This window comes from Nerophis lumbriciformis, linkage group LG32 (genome assembly GCF_033978685.3).
Source record: "Nerophis lumbriciformis linkage group LG32, RoL_Nlum_v2.1, whole genome shotgun sequence".
Classification (NCBI taxonomy): Eukaryota; Metazoa; Chordata; class Actinopteri; order Syngnathiformes; family Syngnathidae; genus Nerophis; species Nerophis lumbriciformis.
The window spans coordinates 13,509,672-13,526,718 of NC_084579.2; positions in this window are offsets into that span (position 1 = coordinate 13,509,672).

Below are 17,047 nucleotides of genomic sequence, written 5' to 3' on the forward strand. Positions count from 1 at the left end.
AAGGTGAACTTCCTGTTGTGTGGTTAATTGAATATGTATTATTAGTATGGCAGAAATATATAAAATGTTGTACATCATTATTATTTTCTTGTTTATCTCGGTTCCAAACATGACCGCGATAAATTAAATACCGCAACATAGCTAGAGCATAAAAAAATTGTTCACGGCGTTCTAAATACGTTTTCTAAAACTATGGGAGCCTTTTGGACCAGTGTTTTTCAACCTTTTTTGAGCCAAGGCACATTTTTGCGTTGAAAAAATCCGGAGGCACACCACCAGCAGAAATCACTAAAAAATGAAACTCAGTTGACAGTAAAAAGTCGTTGTCGCAGTTGTTGGATATGAATTTAAACCATAACCAAGCATGCATCACTATAGCTCTTGTCTCAAAGTAGGTGTACAGTCACCACCTGTCACATCACGCCGTGACTTATTTGGAGTTTTTTGCTGTTTTCCTGTGTGTAGGGTTTTAGTTCTTGTCTTGCGCTCCTATTTTGGTGTCTTTTTCTCCTTTTTTGGTGTTTTCCTGTAGCAGTTTCACGTCTTCCTTTGAGCGCTATTTCCCGCATCTACTTTGTTTTAGCAATCAAGAATATTTCGGTTGTTTTTATCCTTCTTTGTGGGGACATTGTTGATTGTCATGTCATGTTCGGATGTACATTGTCTTTGCTCCACAGTAAGTCTTTGCTGTCGTCCAGCATTCTGTTTTTGTTTACTTTGTAGCCAGTTCAGTTTTAGTTTTTTTCTGCATAGCCTTCCCTAACTTTCATTGCCTTTTCTTACGGGCACTCACCTTTTGTTTATTTTTGGTTTAAGCATTAGATACCTTTTTACTTGCACACTGCCTCCCGCTGTTTCCAACATCTACAAAGCAATTAGCTACCGGCTGCCACCTACTGATATGGAAGAGTATTACACGGTTACTCTGCCGAGCTCTAAATAGCACCGACCACTCAACAACAACACATCATTTGCAGATTATAATTACTGGTTTGAAAAAAATATTTTAACCCAAATAGGTGAAATTAGATAATCTCCCACGGCACACTAGTGTGCCGCGGCACAGTGGTTGAAAAACACTGCTCTAGACATGAAGTAACACACTTCATCACACCAGTCATCTTTAAACTATTTTAATCCAACACAGTAATGCAGTCAGAGGCTGAGCCAATCAGTGGACACGATACTAAACAGTGCACTCTGGTCTCATCTAGTAGCCAATACTAGTGTCGTATTGATTTTTTTTTTTGGTTTATTTAGCCATTTTTGTGCTTAAAAATGCTTTATTAAAAAAAAAAAATTAAAAAAAATCAGAAAAAGTCAGTTTAGGACAGAAAAATAATAATTTTGTTGGATTATTTTTTTTTTTTAACCAAAATGTGTATTTTGAGAGGGTTAAGTGTGCCTACAATCTCACATATTTTTACATATTTCTTAAGGATGCTGGATGTGGGAACCTAAAATGTGTCTGTTCGCACCCCTTGGAGGCAAAAAAAAAGTGTCTACAACACAAGTATATGTATTATTAGTATGGCAGAAATATATTCAATTTTGTACATCATTATTATTCCCTTGTTTATCTCTGTTAATTGGTTCCAAACATGACCGCGATAAATTAAATACCGCAACATAGCTAGAGCATAAAAAAAAAGGTTCACGGCCTTCTAAATATGTTTTCTAAAACTATGGGAGCCCTCTAGACATGAAGTAACACACTTTAGTCATCTTTAAACTATTTTAATCCAACACAGTAATGCAGTCTGAGGCTGAGCCAATCAGTGGACACGATACTAAACAGTGCACTCTGGTCTCATTGAGGAGCCAATACTAGTGTAGTAATGGTTTTTTTTGGTTTATTTAGCCATTTTTGTGCTTGAAAATATTTCATTAAAAAGAAAAAATCAGTTTAGGACAGAAAAATAATATATTTTTTTTATTATTATTTTTTTTTTTTACCAAAATGTATATTTTGAGAGGGTTAAGTGTGCCTACAATCTCACATATTTTTACATATTAATTAAGGATGCTGGATGTGGGAACCTAAAATGTGTCTGTTCGCACCCCTTGGAGGCCAAAAAAAATGTGTCTACAACACAAGTTTTTGTTTAGCAAGCAAAAAGGTCCCTGGTGTGATTGCAGCACATCTGTGTGGATTTTGAACGAATCTCTCCAATTATTATTATTATTAAGGGTGATGATTTGCTACATAATGGTCATTTCTGTCAGCGATTTTTAAAGGACGAAAGCAGCGACCCAGCAAACGCGCGTCTGCCTAATGGCGTCTTTTTATTTTCTGCTTCAGGTACTTTTATGTGCAAGGTCTGCGTCCCTCTTTTTGCGGCATCATTACTGCTGCTGCGCTAACGAGGGATACTACGCTTCGGCGGTGCTGGGCCCACCTGCTACCTTACAGCCCGACATCAAATCTACAGCGTTGTCTTTGCACAGGCGCAATTCCTGCTACAGTTCTAGTAAATGCACATACGATTTTGAAAGGTCGGACAGGACGCTCGCTCTTTGCATGCAGAGAAACATGCAACTTTATGCATTCACACATGCAGGGTAGCGTTCAAGACTATCTCACGCTTTTAATAGTTGCAAAAAAAAAGGTTGCCAGATGTCATCAAACATCGGCACACTCAATAGGAAAAAAGTTAAAAGACATAAAGTTATAGTTATAGCACATAAAGCCACACAGGCACAAGTCGTCCTCCCTCTGTGGGCCTATTAGTGCGGAGGCTTTGGGCCACAGTGCTTCTGGTAATGAGCCCGCCAGCACAATATAGGCACCGGGCCGGAACAGCTGAGGGCAGACAAAGCTGGCAGGACAAGGAGGGGGACGACTGGCTGGGACTCACTACATTTATCACAGAGCCATGCTTACACTGCGTCCATATGTGTGTGTGTGTGTGTGCGCGCAAAGAGCAGAAGGCATGTGTCCATCACCATTATGGGGGAAGAACTCAAAAGACACAACGAGGGCCCCCGGAGAACGAGCTGGCAAAAAGGCAGCGAGGAGTGTGTGGCAATCAGTGGGGGGTGCGGGGGTGCTAAAGGGTGGTCCGGTTGTCCCGCGCCAGTCATCTGGAAAGTGCGCCACTTACGTCCGGGAACTGAGACACACCGGACTGAGCGATTCGGGCCAGAAAATAAGTGTTATGTACGCTGACACAATTTGCACGCGCAAATGAGCCGCAGAGCAAGTCGTCGTTGTGAACCCCGGATGAGACCTTGTTCAGGTTTTTTTGTGACCGCGTTAGCAGACCTAGATTATGTTTATTATGTAAGTAAAATGGTAAAAGGAATGTGACCTCAGAAGATTACTTTGCAGTGCAATTTTTAAATAATAGAAACAAAAATATTACCTACACGTAAGTTCTGTGACGCCTATCCCCTTTACACGTTTTATGCCTTAAAGGGGAACATTATCACAATTTCAGAAGGGTTAAAACTATTAAAAATCAGTTCTCAGTGGCTTATTATATTTTTCGAAGATTTCTTCAAAATTTTACCCATCACGCAATATCCCTAAAAAAAAGCTTCAAAGTGCCTGATTTTAACCACCCGTCCATTTTCCTGTGACGTCACATAGTGAAGCCAACACAAACAAACATGGCGCATAGAACAGCAAGCTATAGCGACATTAGCTCGGATTCAGACTTGGATTTCAGCGGCTTAAGCGATTCAACAGATTACGAATGTATTGAAACGGATGGTTGTAGTGTGGAGGCAGGTAGCGAAAACGAAATTGAAGAAGAAACTGAAGCTATTGAGCCATATCGGTTTGAACCGTATGCAAGCGAAACCGACGAAAACGACACGACAGCCAGCGACACGGGAGAAAGCGAGGACGAATTCGGCGATCGACTTCTAACCAACGATTGGTATGTGTTTGTTTGGCATTAAAGGAAACTAACAACTATGAACTAGGTTTACAGCATATGAAATACATTTGGCAACAACATGCACTTTGACCAGGCTCGCTAAGAACATATATTTTTCCACGATTTCAGCATTTTAAATGTGCTGTTTTTGTCCAGTAAGATACATACTAGCCTACAGTTACAGCTGAAGTGACCGATTAAAAAGATTTTAACTATTTTTTGTCATTTTTCCATGTACAATCAATCTTCACTGGAAAAAATGGCATCCCTTCATCACTGAAACTAACTATCTGTTTTTCTGGCTTCACTGGCACCATTATTAAATCAGTGGGTGATTGTTTTTGGGTGATTTATTAATTGGAAGTACCGGCTCAATCTGGACATTTGAACAGCCTTCGCATATCTGTTCCTTTCTGCCTTGATTGTGGTTGATAAATAATAAATAAATAAATAAATGATTCTTGCCATCTCTGTCGTAGCATAGCTTTCGTCGGTAAAGTGTGCGGAACAAACGACTGACCATTTCGTCGGCTTTCCCCACACCCTCGTATTTTGAACAAAGTTCGTCCAATTTCTTGCCACTTTCGCATCTTTGGGCCACTGGTGCAACTTGAATCCGTCACTGTCCGTGTTGTTACACCCTCCGACAACACACCGACGAGGCATGATGTCTCCAAGGTACGGAAAACAGTCGAAAAAACGGAAAATAACAGAGCTGATTTGACTCGGTGTTTGTAATGTGTTTGAGAAAATGGCGGATTGCTTCCCGATGTGACGTCACGTTGTGACGTCATCGCTCCGAGAGCGAATAATAGAAAGGCGTTTAATTCGCCAAAATTCACCCATTTAGAGTTCGGAAATCGGTTAAAAAATATATGGTCTTTTTTCTGCAACATCAAGGTATATATTGACGCTTACATAGGTCTGGTGATAATGTTCCCCTTTAGGAGTAAAACGTAACTTTAGAATGTTACTTCACATTGTAACTTAAGAGTATCAATTTAGTACCAACATTCTACCCCAACATGTTTTTCTGTTTTTACCTTAACGTGTTTTTTTAAGTAACTACCATATTTTTCGGAACTATAAGTCGCAGTTTTTTTCATAGTTTGGCCGGGCTCCATTGCGATTTATATATGTTTTTTTTCCTTCTTTATTATGCATTTTCGGCAGGTGCGACTTATACTCCGGTGCGACTTAAACTCCGAAAAATACGGTACATGTAAGTTCTATGACGCATATTGTGATATAAGTTCTATTGAGCTTTGTGTGACTTAAAAGTAACACGTTGGAATGTAATTTAAGAATATAAATTAAGAGTGCGACTCAAGAGTAAGAAGTAAAAACTAGGGATGTCCGATAATGGCTTTTTTGCCGACATTCGATATTCCGATATTGTCCAATTCTTAATTACCGATACCGATATATATACAGTCGTGGAATTAACACATTATTATGCCTAATTTGGACGAAGATAAGGTCCTTTTTTTTAAATTAATAAAATAAAATAAATAAATTAATTAAAAACATTTTGGGGGGGGTATGGATTAGCGGGGGGGGTGTATATTGTAGCATCCTGGAAGAGTTAGTGCTGCAAGGGGTTCTGGGTATTTGTTCTGTTGTGTTTATGTTGTGTTACGGTGCGGATGTTCTCCCGAAATGTGTTTGTCATTCTTGTTTGGTGTGGGTTCACAGTGTGGCGCATATTTGTAACAGTGTTAAAGTTGTTTATACGGCCACCCTCAGTGTGACCTGTATGGCTGTTGACCAAGTATGCGTGCATTCACTTGTGTGTGCGTGTGAAAAGCCGTAGATATTATGTGACTGGGCCGGCACGCAAAGGCAGTGCCTTTAAGGTTTATTGGCGCTCTGTACGTGTACACAGCGGTGTTTTAAAAAGTCATAAATTTTACTTTTTGAAACCGATACCGATAACTTCCGATATTACATTTTAAGGCATTTATCGGCCGATAATATCGGCAGTCCGATATTATCGGACATCCCTAGTAACAACGCATCAACATCTCTTTGTCTGTGAAATCACGCCTAATTAGGGCCCGCCCTGGCCCATTGCAGAAGGATTCCCGAAGTAAAAAAACCAAAACCCAAAACTCAAAATTGCGCTCTAGCGCCCCCTAGGAAGAAAACTGTCTCTAACTCCCAGTACAAATGTCCTAGAGACATGAAACAAAAACTTCTATGTAGGTCGCACTTAGACCTACATTTCATTAATTAAATTCCTCGGGCAAAAATCAACAAGAAGTTGGCAATTCCCCCTTCAAGAAAAAAATTTACTAAAAACAGTCACTTTTGCCTCTTTGAGCTGTAATTTGACCCCCTTAACACACATCAGGACTGGCAAAAATTGCGATCTAATAAAAAAACCTAACCCCAAATCTCAAAATTGCGCTCTAGCGCAATTTTTGAATAAAACGCAGAAAAAAACTGCTCCTCGGAAGAAAACAATGACACAACTGCCTGTAACTCCCACTGGGAAGGACGGAGAGACATGAAACAAAAACCTCTATGTAGGTCTGACTTAGACCTACATTTCATTCATTGACATCCCTCAGCAAAAATCTACAGGAACTTTGCAATTCCCCCTTCAAAACAACATTTTTGTAAAAACCAGTCACCTGTCTTCAAACATTATCTCCTCTGAGCGCTTTTGTCGTTTCGGCTTCAAACTAACACAGGAGATCGATTGAACCCTTCTGATTAAAAGTTTGCGAAAGAGTTTTGATTACCGCTCCGGTTTTGATTTTACGACCCTTCAAAGAACTGCTGCGCTGCTTTTTTCTCAAGATGGCTACTTAAAAGCAGGAAGCACCAGCGTGCCCACACAATGCAGACAAGGTAGGTACACTAGACAAAAGTATTGGGACACTTCGGACTAAAAGTAGACAAAAGTATTGGGACACTTATGACTACCACTGGACAAAAGTATTGGGACACTTAAGACTAAAACTGGACAAAAAGTATTGGGACACTTAGGACTAGCACCTGCCAAATATGCGGGCCCGACCAACGCTGCTTGCAGCTTTAATTTCAAATGTTTTGCAAGTTTAGAGTAAAAAAAGACTTAAGAGTGCAACAGTTGTTGAGTAAAATGCAAAAACAAGACAGTCTAGCTGAATTTATAAAAAGTAACGAGGGTTAAGGTCTTGTGAGGTATTGACGTCTATCGTGACTTCTTCAAATTTCAAGAAGCTCTCTGATCTCCTGCACCTTTAACCACAATACACCTGGAACAAACGTTCCAGTCAAGTTTCCAAACAGAGGCAGTTTAAGGATGGAGGGATGGCGGGGAACACAGGTGCCCTGTTGTCACAGCGGCCTATTAAACAGCACACGGGCCCTGGAGGCAGGAAGCTACTATTTGACTGGCAGACATCAAGAAAAACGCACCTTTCAAAGCACACACACACACTGAACACCATACACAGCCTAGGTGGATAATATCAGCCCGGGTATCAGGTACCGCCCCGAGGGAGGGAGAGGGCTGACCCGAGGGGACCATAGGGGGTGGTGAGTCACAAACAGCTTATTCACCGCCGCCACACAGCGATGGTCGGGTTAACGATTACCACGGAGGAAACAGGTGGAATAGCTGGTGGGTTTGAACACTGTAAGCTTGATGAAATTGAGATAAAAGAAGCGGGGAAGTTGACAAACATTCTTTTCACTGCGCTCGCTATTGCTTTCTTGTGTCCTGCCTCTTAAGGCCTGAGGAGTGTTTGTCTGAGGAGGGGTGCAAAAGGAGATCGTGTGTTAAGATGCCCTCAGGCTAGCAACTTGCATTAATTCTATCAATGACACACTCCTCTCGCTACAAAAAAAACGTACACAAAGCTTGTTAGCGACTGAAAGGCAGAAGGAGCTTTTGGTTAATTTAAGTTAGTACAGTACGTCAATACTTTTCTTTAATTTACTAATGTGGCTTTTCCATAAATTATTTTCTTTCAACTTCTGATTGGCTAAAAGGGCTTTATGGTTTGCTATAAAATAAATGAAAAAAACCAAGTCAGTAGTCAGATTGTGTGTGTAAAGCTGACTATATGGGTGTTATTTCATGTTAGAGGGCTCCTATTATGTTTAAAAACATATTCAGAAGATTTAACAATTTCTCACACTTTAAATAACTATGAAAATATTTGAATCCTACTTCGCGGCAAATCGTTGACTAGTCAGGCTTGGAATCAATTAGCCACGATAAACGAGGGACGACTAACGTTGCATGATCCAATCAGTGGCCACGATACTGAACAATGCGCTCTACAAACCACCGCATTTATATTTTTAGTCAATGCAGCCAAATTTATGCCAAAAATTCGTAGAATATGCTTTAAAAAATCCACAATAGAGTGTAGCCGCAAACATGTGGTTCAGAGGAAAGTAGATATTAGTTAAAGTAACTATGTAAAAAAGGGGGGGATTACGCTTTTGAGAAATGTTTAATTTAATTTTGTTTTCTTAATTCAATTTTGTTTTCTTTTTATTGAAATAATAATATTACCATTGAGCACAAGACTGCTCACTGAAGATATGTACCGTATTTTTCGGAGTACCGTATAAGTCGCTCCGGAGTATAAGTCGCACCGGCCGAAAATGCATAATAAAGAAGGAAAAAAACATATATAAGTCGCACTGGAGTATAAGTCGCTTTTTTGGGGGAAATTTATTTGATAAAACCCAACACCAAGAATAGACATTTGAAAGGCAATTTAAAATAAATAAAGAATAGTGAACAACAGGCTGAATAAGTGTACGTTATATGAGGCATAAATAACCAACTGAGAACGTGCCTGGTATGTTAACGTAACATATTATGGTAAGAGTCATTCAAATAACTATAACATATAGAACATGCTATACGTTTACCAAACAATCTGTCACTCCTAATCGCTAAATCCCATTAAATCTTATGCGTCTCGTCTCTTACATGAATGAGCTAAATAATATTATTTGATATTTTACAGTAATGTGTTAATAATTTCACACATAAGTCGCACCCCTGGCCAAACTATGAAAAAAACTGCGACTTATAGTCCGAAAAATACGGTATGTATACCATATACCGGTGTTTTTCAACCTTTTTTGAGCCAAGGCACATTTTTTGCGTCGAAAAAATCCGGAGGCACATCACCAGCAGAAATCGTTAAAAAACAAAACTCAGTTGACAGTAAAAAGTTGTTTTCGCAATTTTCGGATATGAATTCAAACCATAACCATAACCAACCATGCATCACTATAGCACTTGTCTCAAAGTAGGTCTACTGTCACGACTTGTCACATCACGCCGTGACTTAGAGTTTTTCTGTGTTTTCCTGTGTGTGGTGTTTTAGTTCTTGTCTTGCGCTCCTATTTTGGTGTTGATTGTCATGTCATGCACGGATGTACTTTATGGACGCCATCTGCTCCACACGCAGTAAGTCTTTGCTGTCGTCCAGCATTCTGTTTTTGTTTACTTTGTAGCCAGTTCAGTTTTAGTTTCGTTCTGCATAGCTTTCCCTAAGCTTCAATGCCTTTTCTTAGGGGCACTCACCTTTTGTTTATTTTTGGTTTATGCATTAGATACCTTTTTACCTTCACACTGCCTCCCGCTGTTTCCGACATCTACAAAGCAATTAGCTACCGGCTGCCACCATATGAAAGAGTTTTACACTGTTACTCCGCCGAGCTCTCGACAGCACCGACACTCAACAACAACACATAATTTGCGGACTATAATTACCGTATTTTTCGGAGTATAAATCGCTCCGGAGTATAAGTCGCACCGGCCGAAAATGCATAATAAAGAAGGAAAAAAACATATATAAGTCGCACTGGAGTATAAGTCGCATTTTTGGGGGAAATTTATTTGATAAAAGCCAACACCAAGAATAGACATTTGAAAGGCAATTTAAAATAAATAAAGAATAGTGAACAACAGGCTGAATAAGTGTACGTTATATGAGGCATAAATAACCAACTGAGAACGTGCCTGGTATGTTAACGTAACATATTATGGTAAGAGTCATTCAAATAACTATAACATATAGAACATGCTATATGTTTACCAAACAATCTGTCACTCCTAATCGCTAAATCCCATGAAATCTTATACGTCTAGTCTCTTACGTGAATGAGCTAAATAATATTATTTGATATTTTACGGTAATGTGTTAATAATTTCACACATAAGTCGCTCCTGAGTATAAGTCGCACCCCCGGCCAAACTATGAAAAAAATTGCGAAAGTCCGAAAAATACGGTATGTATATCATATACTACATGTATGATATAGAACCGACTATGACATACTCAATAAACAACAATAACACATCTGAGCGTCATGTGGCGAGGGACAAGTGTAGACCAAATACAAATGTCACCTGCAGAGGATGCTTGTTGTCAGGAAAATATATATCGCTTTTGATCTTCTTTTTACCAGTAAAAACTCGCAAATGATGGATATTTGTTTAGACTTAGACTTTCTTTTTATTGTCATTCAAATTTGAACTTTACAGTACAGATCAAAACAAATTTTTGTTGCATTAGCTCATGGTAGTGCAGGATAAAAAAGCAATAAGGTGCAGATATAAATAGATTACTGTACAGATAAATATATTGCACTTTTGCATATGCATCCATGTTTATGGATGTATGTTATATTGTCTTTATAGTCCAGCGAGTTAATCCATTTTGGGAGGGAATTGAGGGGATTATTTTAATGCGTTCAAGAGTCTTACGGCCTGAAGGAAGAAGATCTTACAGAATCTGTGGGTTCTGCTACGGAGGCTGTGGAACGGATGATTTTATTATTTGGTCTGAGACAAATAATAAAATAAAACGTGTCTATGAATGTTCTAATTCATCCAGGTCATCGTAATCTCAGGGCATTCAATCGATCGGAACTGGACTGTTTGGATTGTGTTGGAAAGACAAACCAAACGGTCTTAGAAAGACAAACCAAACAGTCTTTCTGAGACAAACCAAACAGTCCAGTTGAGATCGATAGAATACCCTGAGAATGAAATAAAAAATAACTATTCTAGAAGCTAATGTTGTTCTTTGATTACGCCAGACTACACGAGAAATGCCAATGCTATCATTGCAGGCTGCTACAACGTTTAACCCCTACATCGCAAAAGCAAAAATGACACCACGTCCTCTATCTTGAAAGTCCTCAGGAGACTTTTGTTGCTACGCGGGACTGAGTGGACCGCTGAGAGATTTCAAGGGCTTTGCACGGCGTCATGGTGCTTGGTCAAGAGCGAGGGGTGGATGAAGCAAAGAGTTTTTGAAGTGGAAGACTGGGAGACATGAAGTAACAAGTGGAGCGTGCGAGGCGTCAGCAGCAGATGGACAACGGGCGTCCGGAGCGCCGTTGAGCCAAGAAGAAAAAAATGTTTTTGTCGGCGGTGTTTATCGATGCGGCGTTTTTTGTCCAATGTGCAGTGAGTGGGTCGGGAAAAGAGACGAGAGTGACCTTATGTGTTTGGGACTATTTACCTCCTCTAAGAGTGTTAACATGAAAGAGATATATTATTATTTCAATTATTTGTTAGTTTGCACGATTACACAAAAACTACAAAGCTTTCTCCAAAATGATTGAGCCTATCTCTTCCTAACATCAAGCAGAATGATGAACAAAGAAGTAGCCTGATAACATGTGAATGGGAAAAAAAGAAAAATCTTGCTGGATTTTTAAAAAAAAAATTTTTTTAAAGGATTTCTTTTTGCTTTTGTAGTGACAAATGACGGATTCTCACATCCGGAATCAAAAGTGGTTTGGTCCCATCATTTTGTATCACTAGTCTCCATAAACTTTGCACTAATATGATTCACTTCAAGAAACTCTTCAAACTTAAAGTGTTTACAAAGTACAAAGAAGAAGGAACCATGATAAACATTCTGAATTTATTTCATCCATCCATTCTTTCATTCTCAAAATAATCTTACTTATCTCATCATATGAAATACGACTTACTTCACCAATTATTATTTATTTATATTGTGATTACTTATGGAGTATATTGTGAATAAATTGAGAACAGGAAGTGAACAAAAGTTTTAGCAACCGTTATGTAAAAGAAAAGGGGTAGGATTAAATAAGCTCTGCTTCTTCCTACTCCTTTTCGAACACATTGAAAAGAGAAACTGGAAATTGTGATGTATCATGTTGTATGCTTGCATGTTCCAAATAAACTCAAACTCAAACTCAGAAGTAACTTGCTCATAAGTGGATGGACAAACATAAATGTGTTGGTCTATTTTTTTAAACTTTTGTGAAAATACCATTTTTCTTTTTGTTGCTTTGTGTTACACAGTTGGACAGGTTCCTTGCATCACAGAACCAAAAATGGCAAACTAACCAGGAAGTAGCCTGCTAATTCATGAATGTGCAAACAAAAAAAAACATGATTTTTTTTTTCTTTTGTGAAAATGTATTCTACCTTTTTGCCGGGTCAAGGTTTAAGCATTCCCTGCACCCTAGGATTAAAAAATGGCACAGTTCCAACGTCAGCTTTGGAGTGTTTTGAGTTCAGAGCGGTCTCTTGACTAACTGTTATGCTTTAACCTCTTAAGGCCCAAGCTGTGTTTACATGATTTTTTTATTGCTCTTTGCTATTTGGGCTTATTTGACTCTAATTAGAATAAAAACTAAAGATCATCTTTTTATATGATGTACTTAGTCCATAAGTAACAACCGTGTACTTCATGCTAATTTTTATTTTTACACTTTTTTTTCCAAATTCCATTGTATGTTATACTCTTCTGACACCACCAGATAGCAGTATAAGTGTCCATATGTCGGCATAAGACCCCAATTCAGTAGTGTACACAATTTTGGAAATAAGAGCTAAAAGGTGTTGTCCACGCATGTGGCCACTAAGGCCTTTAGAGGTTAAGTTGCAAGCAAATATCTGAGTTACAAGCATCCCCACTAGGGATGTTCGATAATGGCTTTTTTGCCGATATCCGATATTCCGATATTGTCCAACTCTTAATTACCGATACCGATATCAACCGTTACCGACATAAACCGATACCGATATATAGAGTCGTCGAATTAACACATTATTATGCCTAATTTTGACAACTCGGTATGGTGAAGATAAGGTCCTTTTAAAAAATAAAAATAAAATAAAATAAGATAAATTATGCCTAATTTGGACAACCCAGTATGGTGAAGATAAGGTCTTTTTTTTTTTAATTAATAAAATAAAATAAGATAAATAAATTAAAAACATTTTCTTGAATAAAAAAGAAAGTAAAACAATATAAAAACAGTTACATAGAAACTAGTAATTAATGAAAATTAGTAAAAAAATTAATTGTTAAAGGTTAGTACTATTAGTGGACCGCACGCACGCACAATCATGTATAGAATAGAATAGAATAGAAAGTACTTTATTGATCCCTGAGGGAAATTCAGCACCACATGTGTGCTTATGGACTGTATCCCTTTCAGACTGTATTGATATATATATTGATATATAATGTAGGAACCAGAATAGTAATAACAGAAAGAAACAACCCTTTTGTGTGAATGAGTGTAAATGGGGAAGGGAGGTTTTTTGCGTTGGTGCACTAATTGTAAGTGTATCTTGTGTTTTTTATGTTGATTTCATAAAAAATTTAAAAAAATTTAATAAATAAAAAACAATACCGATAATTTAAAAAAAACGATACCGATAATTTCCGATATTACATTTTAAAGCATTTATCGGCCCCACCATTAGTTGGTGTAGCAAATGTCACAGTGAACCCCGTAAGCTCCGCCCAAAACATCTGGTCTGACTCGCTAGCTTTAGCTCATAGGTAGAGATCAACATAGAAAGAAGAAAGAAAAAGTGGATGATAGTCATTGAATTAAAGAAAGAAATCATCAAAAATATGACAGAGCATGTCGACCGGCTATGTGAAGATGTTGGAGCATATCACTGCTATCTGCACCATACACAAGCATAATGAGTCTAATGCCAGCCAAGGACATTAAATAATATCTAAACAGTGGATATTTATCTTTAAAAATATGGTTAAGAGGCTGATTGTGTGTTTGAAGGAGAAGCAGCTAGAAAGAGATAATGTAATAGTCCACTCTGTAAATTATGGCCCTATTTACGCTGCACACCAAATCAAATAGTTTTTGCCCTAAAGCGACACAGATCTGATTTTCTTTTGCCAGTCAAACCTGATCTTTTCACATGACATTTTGGCCACATCAGGAGGTAGTCTGAATTGATTTGAATCTAAACTTTTCAAATGTGACTTCACACGCTCGGACGTATTTGTTTTAAGTTGTTTACGTAAGGGAGTAGGAAAATAAAGCTAATGTCGATCCACTTTGATGTCAGTGTTTCCGCTACTTACCAGCCATATCCATCCCTCCATCCCTCCATTTTCTACCGCTTGTCCCTTTCTGGGTCGCGGAGGTTGCTGGAGCCTATCTCAGCTGCATTCGGGCGGAAGGCGGGGTACACACTGGACAAGTCGCTACCTCATCGCAGGGCCAACACAAATAGACAACATTCACACTCACAATCACACACTAGAGCCAATTTAGTGTTGCCAATCCCCAGGTGCATGTTTTTGGAGGTGGGAGATAGCCGGAGTACCCGGAGAGAACCCACGCAGTCACGAGGAGAACATGCAAAACTCCACACAGAAAGATTCCGAGCCCGGGATTGAACTCAGGACCTTCGTATTGGGAGGCAGCCATAAAATATATTATATATATATATATATATATATATATATATATATATATATATATATATATATATATAATGTATATATATATATATATATATATATATATATACATACATTATATATATATATATATATATATATATATATATATACATATATATATATATACGTACATTATATATATATATATATATATATATATATATATATATATATATATATATATATATATATATATATAAAATAAAAAAATAAAAATAAAAAATATATATTTTATATATAATTATATATATATATATATATATATAATTTTTTTTTTTTTTTTTTCACGTTAAAAAAACTCTCATGTTTAAGATGTGGCGACTTACTTTATTTTGTAGTACTAGTAGTGACTTTTTTGTTCATTTACGGAATCCAGTCAACTTCCTTTGTTTTCACTTATCGCAGCACTGCGCATGCAAGTGACATCGAGGCCACATTGAGGCCACATTGGGGCCTGTTCGTGTTTATACTGGAGTCCCATAAAGATCACATTTTACATGCAGTGTAAACAGTCAGCAGGAAAAAATCTGATTTAAAAAAAAATCCACTTTGGCCTGCAGTGTAAATGTAGTCTAATATTGTTTGTATTACATTCTATTTATTGTAGTATTTTTCATACAATCCAAATGTTTTGTTTTTCTGATTTGGTGGGGCCAGGCAGCGATTTAAATAGATTTGAATTCATTTCAATAGGCGTTGTTGATTTGAGTTAAGAGCTATTGTTACAGAACCAATTAAGCTCGTCAATTGAGGCACTAATTTATGTTGCAAGATGAATTTGTGACTTTTGTGAAAATGTACTTTCGGTTCTGGGTTTAAGTCAAAATGGATTCATTTGCCTAAACCCGGTATTACATGATAAACGAAATAAACAAACAAAATACAAAAAGTGTTCTACATTTTTTCCACTTTTAACACAGAATGTATTTTTTATTTTGCCGTTTCAGTCACGATGGATACATTCCCTGCATCCCAGACTACAAAAAAAAGACAAGTCCGGTTGGTCGGTCATCTTATGTCTAGCCAAGAAGTGGGCTTTTAACACAGGAGGAAAAACAAATTTGTTTTTAACAGTTCAACCTTGATGGAGGTCTGCGCTCCACTGAGTGTTATTCTAGTTCTTTGTCTTGCAAAATGCTTGGCAGACAAGCCCCTAATGATCCTAACTTGAGCTCTAGCCTTTTTATATACCCAACCAGGCCTGACTGAGGCTCACAAAGCTTCCACATCCCCGAGAATGGAGAGGCGCACACGGAACAAAAAAAACGCAGGACAATTCCTAGGGAAGGATGCCCTCTGAACCCAGCAGCCAATGCAGCCCCAGAATCACTATTTGCCGGCTCTCTAAAAGCAGGCTATTGGACACGTTAGCATACATTTCATCTCAGATAAAGCAAACAGGACACTAATGGCCACCTTCCTCATGATGGAATGTTTTGTCGTGTGGGGATGCAGGCGTCACCTTTCAACGTTGACACCCCTTCAGGTGTATTGGTGGCCCTGGGCACCTGTCAGTCATGCTAACCATCAGTCACCTTCATCTGCACAATCTGACTTTATCTTAATGAGCTGTTGTTATGGCACTGACTGAATGGAGACGGCCTCCATTGAGCGGACAGGAAAAGTCGAGCATTATCACGTTAACGAAGGCCCGCAGCTCATCAAGTCATCGCCTCGTGTCCACACGGCCGTCATCAAGAGAAAAAAAACCGTCTTACAAGAAAGCACACCACTGTTCAGTTGCTGCCTTGATCCCATTCGGGGCCGCCAGACTAGTGTCCGCCTGATTGTCTTTTTGCTCTTCATTGCGTTTCCTATTGTCGCATCGCATTCTACTGCCAGGAATGTGTGTAAGAAGTTGGGGTCTGGAAGGGGACGGGGGGGGTGGGGTTGTGTTAGGGGCAGCGGGGGCCTTTATCCGAGACATCCTGTTCTTATTGTTGAGCGCTCGAGGTCGGCAGCAACCCGACATGTCGGGGTGAAAGGGAACAAAATGGGCCTGTGCACATGCACACACATACACTTCTACGGTTGCTTGTGAGGTATTTAATAAATCATTAACACCTTTACAGATGGACAACACACATTCTGATTCTTACGACTTGGTACTCGTTATAAGTCACCTAATTGGGACTATATAATTTGGATTGTGACAGGAAAATGGTGGTGGGGGGAATGTTACGTACCTCCACTCAAGACGAGTGATGGCCGGCGAAAAGTGGAGCAGCAATGGGATGTGAGGTAAGTGAAGGGTGGAGCTCAGCAATGTTTCACCCTACAAAAAAAAAAACAAAGGGTCAAAGTTCAGGTCATTTGTTTGTTGTCAATGCTAGAAATATACTCACCGATCAAACCAGTAGGAGCACCGAGAGATTGATCAAACATACAAAAAATATCCAACATTTAACAATTTAAATGACA